Source organism: Acomys russatus, chromosome X (assembly GCF_903995435.1).
Source record: "Acomys russatus chromosome X, mAcoRus1.1, whole genome shotgun sequence".
Lineage (NCBI taxonomy): Eukaryota > Metazoa > Chordata > Mammalia > Rodentia > Muridae > Acomys > Acomys russatus.
In genome coordinates, this window is record NC_067169.1 from 62,965,400 (window position 1) to 62,983,463 (window position 18,064).

General features: G+C 39.0%; 1 pseudogene; it reads left to right on the forward strand.

Moving 5' to 3' along the window:
- The first annotated feature begins 13,642 nt into the window (after positions 1-13,642).
- LOC127185316 (TBC1 domain family member 20-like) lies at positions 13,643-17,433 on the forward strand (annotated as a pseudogene).
- The last annotated feature ends 631 nt before the right edge of the window (positions 17,434-18,064 follow it).

The following is an 18,064-nucleotide window of genomic DNA, read 5'->3' on the forward strand; positions in this document are numbered from 1 at the left end:
CGAGAAGGTGAGACCTCAGAGAAGAAGGCTAGTAACACAGAGGTGAGGTTTTCTAACAGAATCCAAGAGATGGAAGAACGAGTCTCAGGGCTAGAAGATACAATCACAGATCTTGAATCAACCATTAAGAAAATGCCAAATCTGGAAACTCCTGACACAAAACATCCAGAAATTAAGGACACCATGAAAAGAAGAAATCTGAGGATAATAGGCATTGAAGAAGAGAAGACATCAGACTCCAGGGCCCAGAAAATATTTTCAAACAAAATCATAGAAGAAAAATTCCCCCATCTAAAGAAAGAGATGCCTATAAAACATACAAGAGGCCTATAGAACACCAAATAGAATTGACCAGAAAAGGAAAAACTGCCTGCACATAATAATCAAACACAAAACATGCAGAACAAAGAAAAAATATTAAAAGCTGCAAGGGAAAAGGACCAAATAACATTTAATGGTAAACCTATCAGAATTACACCCTACTTCTCAGCAGAGACCATAAAAGCAGAAGGGCCTGGACAGAGATCCTGCAAACCCTAAGAGACCACAGATACCAGGCCAGACTACTTTACCCAGCAAAATTATCAATAACCATTGATGGAGAAGAAACAAATATTCCATGACAAAACAAATTCAAACAGTACCTATCCACAAATCCAGCTTTACAGAAGGTACTAGGAAGGAAACTCCATCTCAAAGGGTCAAGTTACAACCAAAACTACCCAGGAAATAGATAACTACTTCTCATGGCAAAAAACACAACTACACAAACGCTCGACTAGAAACAACATCAAAATTAAGACTCTTAACAGTCACTGGTCATAATATCTCTCAACATCAATGGCCTCAATTCTCCAATAAAAAGACACAGACTAACTGAATGGGTACTAAACAAGATCCAACATTCTTCTGCATCAAGAAACACATCTCACCCATAATGAAGGCATTACCTCAGGGGAAAAGTTTGGAAAAAATATTCCAAGCAAATGGTCACAAGAGGCAAGCAGGTGTTGCCATTTTATTATCGAACAAAATAGACTTTTAACCAAAATTAATCAAGAGGGATGAGGAAGGACACTTCATACTCATCAAAGGTAAAGTCAACCAAGATGACATCACAATTCTGAACATCTATGCTCCCAATACAAGGGCACCCACAGTTGTAAAAGATCTCCTAAAACAGCTTAAACCACACATCGATCCCAACACAATAATAGTGGGAGACTTCAACACCCCACTCTCACTGAAGGATGAGTCATTGAAACAGAAACTAAGCCGAGAAATAACATCCTTAACCAATGCCATGGGTCAAAAGGATCTAACAGATATCTATAGAACCTTACACCCAAACAAGAAAGAATACACCTTCTTCTCTGCACCCCATGGAACCTTCTCCAAAATTGATCACATCGTAGTCACAAAGCAAGCCTCAATAGATACAAGAGGATTGAAATAATACCTTGTATCCTATCAGATCACCATGCTCTTAGGCTGCAATTCAACCACAACAGAAATAACAAAAAGCCTACACATACATGGAAACTAAACAACTCTCTACTAAATGACACCTGGGTCAGGAGAAGAAAAGAACGAAATAAAGAAAGAAATCAAGGAGTTCTGAAATTCAATGAAAATGAAGAAACAACATACCCAAATTTGTGGGATACATTGAAAGCAGTGCTAAGAGGAAAATTCATAGCACTAAGTGCCTTAAAAAGAAATTGGAAACATCGCACATAAGCATCTTAACAACACAACTGGAAGCCTAGAAAAAAACAAAAGCAGAAACACCCAAGAGGAGTAGACGCCTGGAAATAATCAAACTCAGGGCTGAAATTAACAATTAGAAACTAAGAAAACAGTCCAAAGAATCAACAAAACCAAAAGCTGGTTCTTTGAGAAAATCAACAAGATAGACAGACCATTAGCCAAATTAACTAAAAGGCAGAGAGACAGTATTGAAATCAACAAAATCAGAAATGAAAAGGGAGACATAACAACAGACACTGAAGAAATTCAAAGAATCATAAGATCCTACTTTGAAGGCATATACGCCACAAAATTTGAAAATCTAAGGGAAATGGACGATTTTCTTGATCAATTTCACACGCCAAAGTTGAATGAAGAACAGATAAACAAGCTAAATAGTCCCATTTCCCCTACAGAAATAGAAGCAATCATTGATAGTCTCCCAACCAAAAAAAGCCCAGGGCCAGATGGTTTCAGAATTCTACCAGACCTTTAAGGGTGAGCTAATACTGATACTCTTCAAGCTACTCTAAAGATAGAAATGGGTGGAAAATTACCAAATTCATTCTATGAGACCATAGTCTCATTGATACCTAAACCTCACAAAGACTCAACAAAGAAAGAGAATTTTAGACCAATTCTCTTATGAACATAGATGCAAAAATACTCAATAAAATACTTGCAAAATGAATACAGGAACACATCAAAGATATCATTCACCATGACCAAGTAGGCTTCATTCCAGGCATGCAGGGATGGTTTAATATACAGAAATCCATCAATGTAATCCACCATATAAACAAACTGAAAATAAAAAACCACATGATCATCTCCTTGGATGCAGAGAAAGCATTTGATAAAATTCAACACCCATTCATGTTTCAAGTTTTAGAGAGATCGGGGATACAAGGCACTTTCCTCAACATAATAAAGGCTATATACAGCAAGCCAAAAGCCAAAATCAAAGTAAATGGTGAGATACTCAAGGAAATTCCTCTAAAATCGGGAACAAGGCAAGGCTGCCCACTCTCTCCATATCTCTTCAATATAGTACTCGAAGTTCTAGCCAGAGCAATAAGACAACAAAAGGAGATCAAGGGTATCCAAATGGGAAAGGAGGAAGTGAAATTATCCCTATTTGCCGATGATATGATAGTGTACATAAGTGACCCTCAAAATTCCACCAGAGAACTCCTAAAGCTGATAAACACCTTCAGCAAATTGGCTGGATACAAAATTAACTGAAAAAAGTCTGTAGCCTTCCCATACACAACTGAAAAGCTTGCAGAGGAAGAAATTAGGAAAACCACACCCTTCACATTAGCCACAAGCAATATAAAATATCTAGGAGTTACCCTAACTAAGCAAGTGAAGGACTTGTATGAAAAAAATTTCAAAACTCTGAAGAAAGAGATTGAAGAGACCTGAGAAGATGGCATGATCTTCCTTGCTCATGGATCGGGAGAATTAACATAGTAATAATGGCCATCCTACCAAAAGCAATCTACAGATTCAGTGCAATCCCTATCAAAATACCTACACAATTTTTTAAAGACATTGAAAGTTCAATTCTCAACTTCATATGAAAAAACAAAAAACCCAGAATAGCTAAAACAATCTCGTACAATAAAAGGTGCTCCGGAGAAATCGCCATACCTGCTCTCAAACTGTACTATAAAGCAATAGTAATTAAAACAGCATGGTACTGGCACAGCAACAGGCTGGTTGATCAGTGGAATCGAATCGAAGACCCAGATATGAATCCACGCACATATGGTCACTTGATTTTTGACAAAGAAGCCAAATCCAGTCAATGGAAAAAGGATAGCATCTTCAACAAATGGTGCTGGTCTAACTGGAGGTCTATGTGTAAAAAAATGAAACTGGACCCATATTTGTCACCTTGCACAGAACTCAAATCCAAGTGGATTAAAGACCTCAACATAAAACCAGACACACTAAGCCACTTAGAGGAAAAAGTGGGAAAGAGCCTAGAACATATTGGCACATGAGACAACTTCCTGAACAGAACACCAACGGCCCAGGCCTTAATGTCAACCATTAATAAATGGGACCTCATGAGGCTGAGAAGCTTCTGTAAGGCAGGAGACACTGTCAAGAGAACAAAGCGACAGCCTACAGACTGGGAAAAAATCTTCACCAACCCTACATCTGACAAAGGTCTAATATCCAAAATATATAAAGAACTCAAGAAATTAAACACCACCAAACTGAATATCCAATTGAGAAATGGGTCTTGGAACTAAACAGAGAATTCTCAACAGAGCAGTATCAAATGGCTGAGAAACACTTAAAGAAATGCTCAACCTCCTTAGTCATCAGGGATATGCAAATCAAAACAACTCTGAGATTCCATCTTACACCCATCAGAATGGCTAAGATCAAAAATTCAAGTGACACCACATGCTGGCGAGGATGTGGGGAGAGAGGAACACTCCTTCATAGCTGGTGGGAATGCAAACTAGTACAGCCACTTGGAAATCTATCTGGTGCTATCTCAGAAAAATGGGAATAGGGCTTCCTCAAGACCCAGCTATTCCACTCCTTGGAATATACCCAGAAGATGCTACAGCACACAACAAGAACGTTTGCTCAACCATGTTCATAGCAGCCTTATTCATAATAGCCAGAACATGGAAACAGCCTAAGTGTCCCTCAGTAGAAGAGTGGATAAAGAAACTGTGGTTCTTATACACTATGGAATACTACTCAGCTATTAAAAACAAGGAATTCCCGAAATTTGTGGATAAATGGATTGAGCTAGAAATGATCATAATGAGTGAGATAACCCTGAAGCAGAAAAAATTAAATGGTATATACTCACTTATATCTGCATATTAGCCCAAGGGTCATGTCCCACAAAAGCCTTCACTTACCAGGAAACTGGGACAGAGGGGAGGGCATCCTATTGGGACTCTATATGAGAGACGCATGGGAGAATAGCAAAATAAAAGGATACAGAGGGTCCTAGAAATCTACAAGTAGAACAATATGATAGGCAGATTTGGGCCCAGGGGTCCTGCTCAAACTAAGGCACCAGCCAAGGACAATACAGGAGGTAAACTTTAAACCCCTTCCCAGATCTAGCCAATGGTCAGAATATTCTCCACAGTTGAGTGGAGAGTGTGATATGACTTTCTCATGTACTATGGTGCCTCACATTTGACCATGTCCCCTGGAGGGGGAGACCTGGTGGCACTCAGAAGAAGGACAGCAGGTAGCCAAGTAGAGACTTGATACCCTATGAGAATATACAGGGGGAGGTAATCCCCCTCAGGAACAGTCATAGGGGAGGGGAATAATGGGAAAATGGGAGGGGGAGGAATGGGAGGATACAAGGGATGGGATAAACATTGAGATGTAACAAGAATAAATTAATTTAAAAAAAAGAGTAGCTATCATCTCTTTCCAAAGAAATCACTCTTTTATGGCAAATGCAAGTCATCACGGAAAAACACACTGGACGCAGTGCAAAAATCAACAGATCGTGTGTTGCTCAGACCAAATGAATTTACCGATATCATATCTCCTTCATCTATGACTCAGGGATCATTGCAGAACAGGGAGACAGAAAGGTTGTAACAGAGAATACTAGGAAGTATGTGTGTGTGTGTGTGTGTGTGTGTGTGTGTGTGTGTGTGTGTGTGTGTGTGTGTGTAACAGCTTATTCTATACATAGCTTCATAAACAAATTGGAACAATGTTAATACAGATAAACTTGTTTATATGGAAGGGGAAATTTTGTTGGGTCCCACACTACACAAACGACTACAGGCAAATAGGGACTCCCAGAAGAAAGTGAATTAGCCTGTTCCAAAGATGCAGCCCAAAGGATGAAGTTGTCCAATACAAAATGGCCAGCTCTTAAACCACATACACACAAGTCTCAAAAACAGACTGAAGGATGTATGAATATATTTGTGCATATACACAGTCTCTTACTCTCACTCTGCATAATTATGTAATGGCAGCTGTTCTTAAAGAATTACATATTAATGTAATTCATGAAATCATATGCTGGAATGTATAACAATACCTCATCATCAAATAGAATCCATATATACAAATATATACATAGGAGTTCATACATATTGCTAGGCCTGGACAGGTAAAATTACACATGTAAGTTACATGAAGAAACTCAAATTCACATGACTTCTGTGATCACCTGAGGAAGGAGTTTCTGTGAGGTACTGAGTAGATTAGCTTGGTCTGTGGGCATGTTTAAAAAGATTCAATAGTGTAGCCAGTACTATTTCAGGGTCTGAATCTAGAACTGAATGAAAAGCAGCAAGCCTTGTATCAAGTTCCAGCTTCAGTGACTTCTTTTGATGATAACCTGGAATTGTGGACAAAAATAAACTATTTTTTCCCATGAGTTCCTTTTGCCATATTTTATCACAGTAACATAAAAAGAAACTGAGATACCCCCACAACTTCTTTTCTCTTATGACTATTCAGCATAAGAAAGGCTATTGCCCTGGTTTTGTTGTTTTGCTTTTAATTCATAGATGTGTGAATGCTTATATGTGTGGGGGCATGCATGTTTGTAGAAGACAGAGGATGAACTCAGGTGACCAACAAGAAGGCTGCCTACTCACATCTTTACAACACTGACTTCCATTGACGTAGAGCTCATTAATTAGGGTGGCTAGTGTGCCCAGATTCCCTTTTGTCCCTGCCTCTCCATCATTGGGATTTTAAGAGCACACCACAATCCCCAGCATTTTATGTATTTTGAATATCAAAGTCTGATCCTTTATTTGTCTCAGGAGATGATCCAGTGACTAAAAATGCTTGCTCTTTTCAGAGAGGACCTGAAGTAAATAAATTAATTAAATGTTAAAATTTCATTTAATTTTAAATATTATAACATATCAATTCCTCTTCCATTTCCTCTCTCTAAGTCCTTCTATATAACCCCAGTTGATTGCTTTCAAACTCAATGTTTCTTTTTCATGAATTATATATATATATTCCTAAATGATACATACAGCTTGCTCACTGTGTATAATGTTACATGTGTGTGTGTGTGTGTGTGTGTGTGTGTGTGTGTTTTCAGTGCCAATGACCTTGCAAAAGAAGTACTTAATAACTTAGTAACTGTACAATGTTCCTGGCTCAACTGTCTACTTACAGATGGTTCTGTAGGATATGTATGTCATACACAAATGTATACAGCCTTGGAAGTATATTAACTTTTTTAGACATACTTAAAATAGTTCTGAAGGAAAATTTGCCAATAAACATAAGTTGGAATAGTATCTAATTGTGTACTTTTAATAGAACGAAATGTGGCCATATGTGGGATTATATATAAATTTATGGTATACAGCCAGTAGATTTGTCACATGTCTGTTGGGAAATCTAGCTGATAAATTAACAGTCTACCATTACCAGAAAGCCATGAGCTCTGTGCAAAAGGGAGGACTTTCTCAGTAGGGCTCCCTCTTTTCTGCCTGATGTGAGGAGCTGAATCCACACATCCTCTGGCTGAGGAATGTCAATTAGTCCTTAGGGAAATTATAGGTCCTATCCCATTTCTCCTGGTAGAACCTGTTCAGCAAGCACCTGAGACTTCTGGAATGGCTCCCCATTAAAATGAGGCATCTCCACACCTTAAGCTCCAAACCGGTGACCTTTCTCACCTTGGAAATTTCTACCCACTCCCCAAAGTTCTATTTAATCCTATTTCACCGCCCCCAAAATTTGATCTGCCACCTGCAGCTGATCCCAGAAGGCCATTTCCATCTTGCTCAAGGCCCTCAAGTCCAAGTCCCTGCCTTTCTGTCCTCTGGGACTGATGGCCATGATACCCCACCTCCCAGGGGTTCAGGTAGGGGCAAAAAGAGCCACAGTGGTCAAGAACAGGGATTGCATAAGATTAGAATGTTGGTAGAAAATAAATTTGAGGAAAAGATATACAGTAGGCCAATCTAAATAAAAGTTTTAAAATATATATATTCTATGAAATTAATCACCAAAGAGAAGTTTAGTAAATATGTAAGGAAAATAATGTACAATACTATGATTCACTCATTCTATGGATATTCGTTGATATCAGCAAACCTATGTCTTCAGCTGTCTTTTTATACTTTTTCATCCAATGAGCTTATGAACAATGTTGTCATGATATCATGGATGGAAATAAGGTAAATGCTTAACAAAGTTTAGCCTAACTAAGTAAGACTTGAGTGCAAAATAGGCCAACAACAGAGACAAACTTTCATCATTCTCTAAAACTATGCCACAGGGAACTAGCAGCAAATTGAGCATATATACCACTTCTATCATGCACATAACCAGATTTTTACCTTATTAAAAGAAACATTCAGGCTACATTATGATTATAGTGTTTCTGCAAATAATATCAAAGATGATCTTAAATATTTCAGCATCATGGAATTCTATACAACATTGATTCATATAAAAGAACCCACTTGACACCAAAAAGAAAACACACCCATCTTACTATGCTTCCCATAATTCTGAAGCTTCCTGCTTGACTTTATTGTGTAATGATCTTTTGATTACATAGTTGCAATATAAATTAGGTGGCAGCACATTGTAGGGTTAGAGCTAGCAACTTCTAAACTGTGTAGGCTCTGAATTAATATTAATCATATGATACTGTTTCTTCCATAATAATATCATGGGTTCCAAAATCAAAGAACAATAATTATCATTATGGGAATTTACCCACTAGCAAATATTTTCTTCCTTATTCTAAAAGTTTATACTTGGCTCAACTAACAGCCTTAACACCAAAGGGAGTAATCTTCCCATCAGGAAAGAACACACTACTGCATTGAACATGAAGTTAAGTTTTTCCTTAGCCACTTTGAATTACACTGGCCTATGTGAATTAGTTTTAATTAAAGAAGAAAGTGATGTTCTAATTGGACAAAGTGAAAATTGAGATGCTACTTCAAAATGGAGAAGAAAAAGATTATGTCTAGAATAAAGGAAATCCATTAAAAGAACTCTAACTTTCACTAGCATGTCTTATGACTAATGTAGATCAGACTCTATGGCAATCAAATGCCTATGTCATAGTCAATGCTTTTTTGCTATGAAGAGCTACTATGACCACTGCTACTTTTATAAAGGAATGCATTTAATTGGGCCTTGGTTACAGTTTCAGAGGTTTGGTCTATTGTTGTAATTGTGGCTCACATATAGGTATGGCACTGTAGAAGTAGCAGAGTTCTACAGCTGGATCCACAGACAACATGAAGAGAAAGACTCTGGGTCTACCTTAGGTTTCCAAAACATCAAACCCCACCCCTAGTGACACACTTCCTCCAACAAGGCCATTCCTACTAATACCTCCCAAGTAGTGCCATTCCTTGATGATTAACCATTCATACATGAGCCTATTGGGATGATTCCCATTTGAACCACCAGAACTCATCAGAGTACTAATGACCCAGACCTTTCAGAAAGAAATGTTTGACTCAACCGACTAGATAAAGAATTGCATCTAGCTGTGGTATTTTCTTTCTGTGTAAAGTTGTTGCAAATAGCATCTATGGTATAACCCTTTTCTGAAGTGATTATGATTCTCATGAATAATACTACTTATCTTTGTGTATTTTGTCTGCAATTCCCATATAAAATAATATAAAATGTATTAACTTATATAATGCATTTTTGTATTGATTTTCATAAAGGAATTTAAATTATGGAACATGAAGAAAAAAGTAAAAAGAAACTTAAAGCTTTTTGTCTCCTGTTATGATTTGAATATAGTTTTCCAACAGTTCATATGTTAATGTTTTGGTCCTAGTGTTAGTGTTGTTGGGTAATATTGTTCTTTAATATTACAGTTCATTATTAACTTATTGGGATATTTGAGGGCACTACCCTTAAAAGTGGCTAAGCTCTCTCATAAGCAATAATTTTGTCTTTTTAAAGCCAGCTATTTTAAAAATGAGCCTGACTGCCATTTTTTTTTTCTGTCTGATGGTATAATCTCTCCCTTACATATATATTGTTGTCTTTGTGGAGAAATAAACATAAAATATTCATTAAAACCAAGCAAATGCCAATGTCATTACACTTAATCACTCAGGACTATGAGGAAAAAATAATTTACTTTCTTTATAAAGTATTCCACTTTCATTAAAGTGATTAAAATGGACAAATGACCTTTTGATTTAGGGAAAGTACCCATGTGCTTTCTGTTTACACAGTATTGCTGTATTACAAGAGATAGTACCATGATTATATTTTCCTTATTTTGAAATGCTTTAAAGAGACACATGATTCAAAATTTTAAAGGCATCATGTTGGGATAGTTATGCTTTTTATGTCAACATGTTTGAATATGGTATACTTAGATATCTATTTACTCATTTTCTCCTTGTCTGATTAGCCAAACATCCATCCTGAGGAATCCCTCTGCATCCCCTTGTAAAAGATGATTCCAGATTGGGTTTACTCTCTGTACCTCCTAATGGCAGAACACAGAATATCAGAAGACCCTATCCTGAGCATCCAGTTGCTCTCTTATAATCTATTGTATACAGCTCTGCCTTAACTGCACATGGCCTCAGAGAGGGGATAGCATTTAGTCTGAGGAAGACTAGAGGAGCAGTGTTCTAGCTATGTGGCTACAGAAAAGTCCACATCCCTACTAGGTAAGATTTTTAGGTGTAGCCTATAGGAGGAGGAATACCTAAAACTCTATAAATCTTCCCTTACCTATGATCTGTAAGAGAGTACATGGTTTCCTAGAGTGAACTTCAGCAAAATCACTTCTCAGTTTTTCATTAGCACCTTGGTGAAAGAAGTAAACATTGCACATGTCTTCTCCTGTGAAGGAATTTTAGCAGAACTTAGCATGCTTAGAATATGATAAAACTGAGGATGAGTTGGGAGATAGAAATGTTATGCATTCCATGGGGAATGAAATATACAGATGTACAAAAGCTTGAGCTAAGGTGGTGTTTGTAAAAGAAATTTTGTCATTATAGGGCTGGTGAGGGTAGTAGCCAGGGCATGGAGAGTACAGAACGTAGTGAGGCATGTAACTAAGGTGTGACCACTGAGGCAGAAGCTATAAGAGAAATCCCAGATGTTTTAGAGTGTCATGCTTGATGGATGGGATCAGCCTTGGGACTATTAAGATGCTTTGAGAACTGCCAAAGGTCTACAGCAAATAATTACACACTGTGTGAGTTGTATATATCAGAGATGGAGGTGTCAGCAAGCAACTGCATAGGCAACTTAGCTGCTACTGTGTTTCATAAGAAATCTCTCTGAGTCCAAGGGAAAAGCCTAGAGGGAGAATATAGGTATAAAGGAAGAATTGAAGTGAGAAAAGGATATGGGAGTAAGAGATTTTGCATTTGTCTCTGACCTGCCAGATAAACTGTATAAAAGAGACATAGAATGGATATGATATCCATTTCCACTTCTCTTACATCTATGAGGTCAAAGGGAGACAAGGTTCAAGCTTAGACAAGTAATATGAGCCATTCGTGGGACCCCAAAACCTGGAAAATTCTGGAGAGATGCAGAGAAGCAGAAGGAAGGTTGTAACCTAGAAATGACTTCATGTATCCCAATTGTCTGACCATTAATAAAGAGAAAGTCTATGAGCCAGCACACTGGTAAAGGCCTTAATAATAATCTGGTGCATGAAACTAGGGGATTTAGGGGGCATCAGAGTTCATGTCAGAGTCAGTCCTGGCTCTCCATACAATTGTGGAGAATGTGTTGTCCATTGGCTAGATCTGAATAAAAGTTCTAGGTTTACTGCATGTGTTATCCTTGGTGGGTACAGTAGTTTGAGCAGAGCCCCCCTTGGTCCAGATCCACCAGCCTTGATGGTCTTCATGTAGGTTTCTAGGACATTCTGGATCCTTCTATTTCCCCATTCTCCCTTACCTCTCTCACCTGAAGTCCCAAAAGGAAGTCCCAATCTCCTGCTAAGTGAAAACGTTCAGGGTAGTGGTGACACTCAGAGGAAGAGTAAGCAGGCTACCAGGATGAGACTTGATAGGCTGTGATCATATGGCAGAGGGAGGAGTTCCCCTTCTGTCACAGACCTAGGGGAGGAGAATGAGGTGAAATAGGGAAGAGGGAGGGGGGAATGGGAAGATACAAGTGAGGGGATAACAATTGAGATATAATCTGAATATACTTAAATAATTAAAAAAGGAAAAAAGAAACTTTGGTAATTAGAAAATGTTCAAATTTATAACCATGAGCTAGGGCAAGAAACTATGGTAATTTGAGAATGTTCCGAATCAGAACTGTTGGACCTAGGGAAGACTTTAAACCAACAAATAACGGAGACTCTTGCAACTTGACTTGTGTGGCTATATGATATGGATGAAGATGGAATAAGCCTGAATATTGCAGAAGCAGAAGAAGTGAGCTTTCTATATTCAATAAGAGAATATTCTGGAATTGCATGCCCTACTAGGATACATCCTGATGAATACTTATAGAGAAAAGTCAACTGAGGATGTGAAAGATAAAAATAGCTATTGGGAGATAGTAAGTTGGCAGGCTATAAAGTTAACCACCCCCAAAGGGCAGTAAATATCAAACAATATTGGCACCCTGGTTATTAGGATACAAATATGGAGACCATCCAACAGCCAGAAAAGATGGAGATCATCCACCCATTTAGGCTTAGATTTTTCAAAACTTACTTTATTTAGGGTACTTAAATGCTGCTATCTCCCTTCTAACCCACCAACCAGATGTAGAGGAGAAAGATGGTTCATAGGAAAAAGAAGTGGTGGACCTGTTTTGAATTACTTCCTTAGGGCAATTCCATTTTTCATTGTCAGTATAACAGCAGTCCAGTCCAATTGCAACCACCAAACAGCAACACAAAACAGTAGTGGTGGCACAATCCACCAGAAACAGCAAGGCTCTGCCAACTCAGCATGAGTCAGTGGAAGCAGGCAGAATCAGCCTGAATACCATGAGAATTTCTCTGGTGCTTTTCTCTTTCTGACATGAAGACCAGAGAAGACCAGCAAAGCATTGCATGGCATGGCAAAATGTCATCTCACTGTATGTGAGTTTCTATTTATATTCTTTGTAAACATCATGGGCTCTCTAACATGTCTGTTTTCAGCAAAACTTCACATGCCCTTTCGCAAGACAGCCTTCAAAAACAATCACATGGCACAGTTGAGTTTTTAAAGAAATCAGAAACTTCTACTGCATACTTGCTGCAAGATATTTGGTCACACTGTGAACCCTGAGATTGTGTATTATAAAAATCTATTTCTAGTTGTGGTGTAGCTCAGCTCTAGCACACACATTTCATCTAAGAGCTTTGTTTATTGTGAAAAGTGGTTGTGGTGTGACTTATCCATGGCACACACCTTGAATCCAAGAGCTTTCTATAAATGAGAATTAATAAAGTTGACCCTAGATCAGGAAGCAGAGCAAGCAACCAGTTGACAAAGAGTAAACATGGGAAAAAAGCATAGAGAGTGAGAGGAAGTCCAGAGGATAGACAGAGATGCACAGGAAGTAGAAAGGAAGGATATTCAGTTTGAAGGGCTTTTATCAGTATGGAAAAAGTGGAGAAAGGCATGGTTGCTTCACGCCTTTAATCCCAGCATTTGAGAGGCAAAGGCAGGTAGATCACTGTGAGTTCGTGGTCTAACAAGTGAGTCTAGAACAGCCAAGGCTACACAGAAAAACCCTGTTTCAAAAAACAAACAAGACAATATGGAGGAGTGAGTGCTTTTTCTTTCTGGGACATTGGCTGAGTAGGAAGGTCAGCTGGGTGCTTTCTCTGCCACTCTGAACTAGCAGGCTTTCACATCAGTATCTAGCTCCTGAGTCCTTATTAAAGGTACAATAAAATATTTGGGATTTTGTTTTTAAAAACAGAATGCCTCTAGCCCACAGCCATTGCAACAGTGGAGTGTGGCAAATAAAAAACCCAGATGGCACCTGTAGAATAAGAGTTCAATACAGGAAGCTGAATAAGGTAGTGTCTTCCACTCATGCTGCTGTCCTCAGAATTGATCTTCTAACTGAACAATTGGTGCAGGTAATGGGGTTGCTCCTTGTAGCAAGGGAGTTTGCTAAACAATGGTTTAAACTTAGTGCTGTTCCTGCTGCCTGAGGATTCAGATGTAGGACTCTCAGCTACCTCCCCAGCACCACATCTGGTTGATCAATGAAGTTGAATAAAAACCCCATAAATAAACTCTCATAGCTATGGATAATTTATTTTTGACAAAAGATCCAAAACCATACCATGGAAAGAAGAAAGCATCTTCAACAAATTAGTCTACAGTATATCTACATGTAAAAATGTAAGTAGATTAATATTTATCACTCTGTACAAAATCCAAGTCCAAGTGGATCAAAGACCACAACATAAAACCAAATACACTAAATTTATTAGAAAAGAAAGTGGGGAAGAGCCATGAACTTGTTGGCAGAGGAGACAAATTCTTGAAAAAAACACCAACAGCTCAGGCACTAAGATAAAAAAATTAATAAATGGGACCTCTTGAAACTGAAAAAGCTTATGTAAAGCAAAAGACACTCTCAGTAGAATCAAATGGCAGTGTACATATTGGGGGAAAAAACTTAACCAATCCTACATCTGACAAAAGGCTAATATCCAAAGCATATAAAGAATTAAAAAACCCTAAACCCACTAACAAACCAAATAATCCAATTGAAAATGAAGTATGAATATAAACAGAATTATCTATAGAGTTGTCTTGAATGGCTGAGAAATAGTTCAAGAAATGTTCAAACATCCTTAGTCATCAGAGAAATGCAAATCAAATCAGAATGGCTGGCAAGGATGTGAAGAAAAGGGCATACTACTCCATTGCTGGTGGGAGTACAAACTTGTAGAACCACTTTGGAAATCAATCTGAATGTTTCTTAGAAACATTACTGGTTCAAGAAGTTGATTTAAGTAGAATTATTACTTTCTTCTGTCTTTACTTCCCCATCTAGAATGAGTAGACATTTCTTCACATTTATCCAGAAAAAGACATACAACACAAATGGCTAGTTCTGTTTTGTCTCCTCTTTCTTAACATACTATGCCTATGTTGAAATTTTATAAATGTCACATTTTCATGATTGAGAAATTTTATGAGGCGTTGGCTGTGGTTGAGTTGGCAAATCATGATAATAGTCCCTAACACCCATATGAAAATATTGTCATGGTAAGAAGCTATGGAGATGTGTGGTGCCTAGACAAGCCTATCCAGTTTAGCTAATTTGGTGAAATATAGGCCCACTGAGAGACCATGTCTCAGAAATTAAGATAAAGAAAAAATGATAAAGATATCAGTGTCAAACTCTTGTCTACATGTGCGTGCATGCACACGCACGTGTGCACACACACACACACACACACACACACACATATACACACACACACTGGGTACATGCTCCATAAAATACAAAAAAAGAGTTTGGTATAGTTTAAAAAACAATGATACGTAAAATACAGTCTGATTCCATAATATGTAATGTGTGTGTGTGTGTGTGTGTGTGTGTGTGTGTGTGTGTGTGTGTGTGTGTGTGTGCCTGTACACGTGCATGTGTGTGTCAAGAAAGTTGGAGAAAAAAACTTTATAATTGCTAAGGTTGCTCAAGGATGCTCAGTATCTCCATTGGGAATTATCACGCTGATCTATGTTTAAAAACTGAATCCTGAAAATTTTTCAATTATCAGGCATGCATCTGATATCCACATATAATTGTGGCATGGTTGCTCCTCCCAGAATACGGAAATGTATATGAAAAAGGAGACTAATCCCATAATGGATAAAATATATTTGTAAAGATTAAAGAGGACTGCTAAATTATAAAAAGTAATAAATTGTGGAACTTAAAGGAATTTATAGATGTTGTTGTGTTATTTCACTTATAAAACTTATTCTCCAATGTTATGCATTTCTTTTTCAATATCTGTGATAATTTAATATGTGAAATTAACTACTAATATTATTTTTCTTTTATTCAAACCCCTACTTACTTATTATTGTGAAGAAAGTTTTTTACATGTAGTTAAATATTTAACTTTGTAGACTGTAGGTACAGCAGCTCATCCTCCCTATTCATTTAGACAGAAGCCTTAAGATAAATTACTGAGTTCTTCTTTAGAAGAAGGAACTGTCTTAATATAAGTTTTGAAACAAAGAAAACAAAGTAAATCCTTGCTGGAATTGTAGGCTTAATAGCATGATCAGAAGCTCTAGGTCTTGACTAGCTCCATACACATACTTACAAATGTATCAATTTCCTATTCTGATTTTTTGAAAAAAATCATGACTAATACAAATACAAATTTTGGTACTGCGAATAATTCTAGAGGAAATGAAAGCACAAGGACTTATAATGTCTTAGTTTCCTGAGTAGCTGGAACTGTAAGCAAGTGCTACTGCAGCTGCGAGGAAATCATTAAAAATAACTTCTTTGGCCGACCTGTGCTTATGACCGCGGTGGGAGCCCTCACAGGGCAACGGCTCCGCCGGCCACTGGGACCAAGGCGAGGGGAAGGCAGACTTTAATGCCAAAAGGAAAAAGAAGTGTCGGAGATACAGTAGGCTCCTACCGACGTGGCTGCCCTCCGACGAATGGCCATCAGTGAGAGGGGCCTCCTGACTGATGAGATCAGGTGCCAAGTGTGGCCCAAGCTCCTCAATGTCAGCACCCTACCGCCTGTGTCAAGGAAGGATCTCAGACACATGAGCAAGGATTACCAGCAAGTGCTGCTGGACGTCAGGCGGTCTCTTCGGCGCTTCCCTCCCGGCATGCCAGATGAGCAGAGAGAAGGACTCCAGGAAGAACTGATTGACATCATCCTCCTCATCTTGGATTACAACCCTCAGCTCCACTACTACCAGGGCTACCATGACATCGTGGTCACTTTTCTGCTGGTGATGGGTGAGAAGCTGGCAACATCCCTGGTAGAAAAATTGTCTACCCATCATCTCAGGGATTTCATGGGTCCCACAATGGACAACACCAAGTACATCCAAAATTATCTGATGCCCATCATTGACCAAGTGAGCCCAGAGCTCCATGATTTCACGAAGAGTGCTGAGTTGGGGACCATCTTTGGCCTCAGCTGGCTTATCATCTGGTTTGGACGTGTCCTGTTGGATTTCAGGCACGTTCTCAGGTTATACGGCTTCTTCCTAGCCTGCCACGCGCTCATGCCCATTTACTTTGCAGCTGTGATCGTGCTGTACCAAGAGCAGGAAGTCCTGGACTGTGACTGTGATATGGCCTCTGTCCACCACCTGTTGTCCAAGATCCCTCAGGACCTTCCGTATGAGACGCTCATCAGCAACGCAGGAGACCTCTTTGTTCAGTTTCCCGCTTCTGAACTCGCAAAGGAGGTGGCTGCTCAGCAGGACGCTGAGAGAATGGCAGCCTCTAATTTCAAAGACTTTGAACTGGCATCAGCCCAGCAGAGGCCAGACATGGTGCTGTGGCAGCAGTTTCGGGGACTTCTGAGTCCTGAGGCTTGAACAAAAGATGTCCTGACCAAACCAAGGACCAACAGCTTTGTGAAGCTGGCAGTGATGGGACTCACAGTGGCGCTTGGAGCAGCAGCAGCTTGGAGCAGCAGCAGTAGCAGTGGTGAAGAGCACGCTGGAGTGGGCCCCTAAGTTCCAGCTGCAGCTGTTTCCTTAAACTCAAATAAGGAGCCACTAAGTTCTCCCCATTTCCAGAAAGAGGGTGGAATTGTCATTAAAGGGATTCTGTTAGGGGTGTTCTGTCTGCTGCCCTTGGCACCTTGCCTTTTGGCTTTGGTGGCTAGTGGCAGAGCTAGCTGCTTGACACTGAGCTCAGTGAATCTGAGTGCTCTCTGCATCTCTCCCTGTTGGAATTGGCTCTGGAGCATCTGGCTACCCAACTCATTGCCTAGAAGAAAGTTGGGCCTAGAAATGCCCTCCTTGCAGCACCACATGTCCTGTGTATCTTAAACAAAGCAGACAGGAGCTGCTGAACAAGTCCAGCCTTGGAACAAGAGTGAGGGAGAGAATTCTAGCCAGGGAGCCAAATGGCCCCTTCTAAAAGTGGCTCTGTTAGCTGGTCAGAATTAGAGAATTAGCTGGGTTCTCGTTAATTTTATGGTCCCAGCCTAGATTTTGTATGCAGAGGAATATCAATCATCTGTATGCCATTGCCTGTGTCTCCCTGTTCTCTCTCTTCTACAAGCCTCCACATTACCTACAAAGACATTTTAAATACTGTTTTTATGATTGTATACTACACCTAACATAGCAAGTACTCTCACTTTTTAAAAAGTTATGTGTGTTTG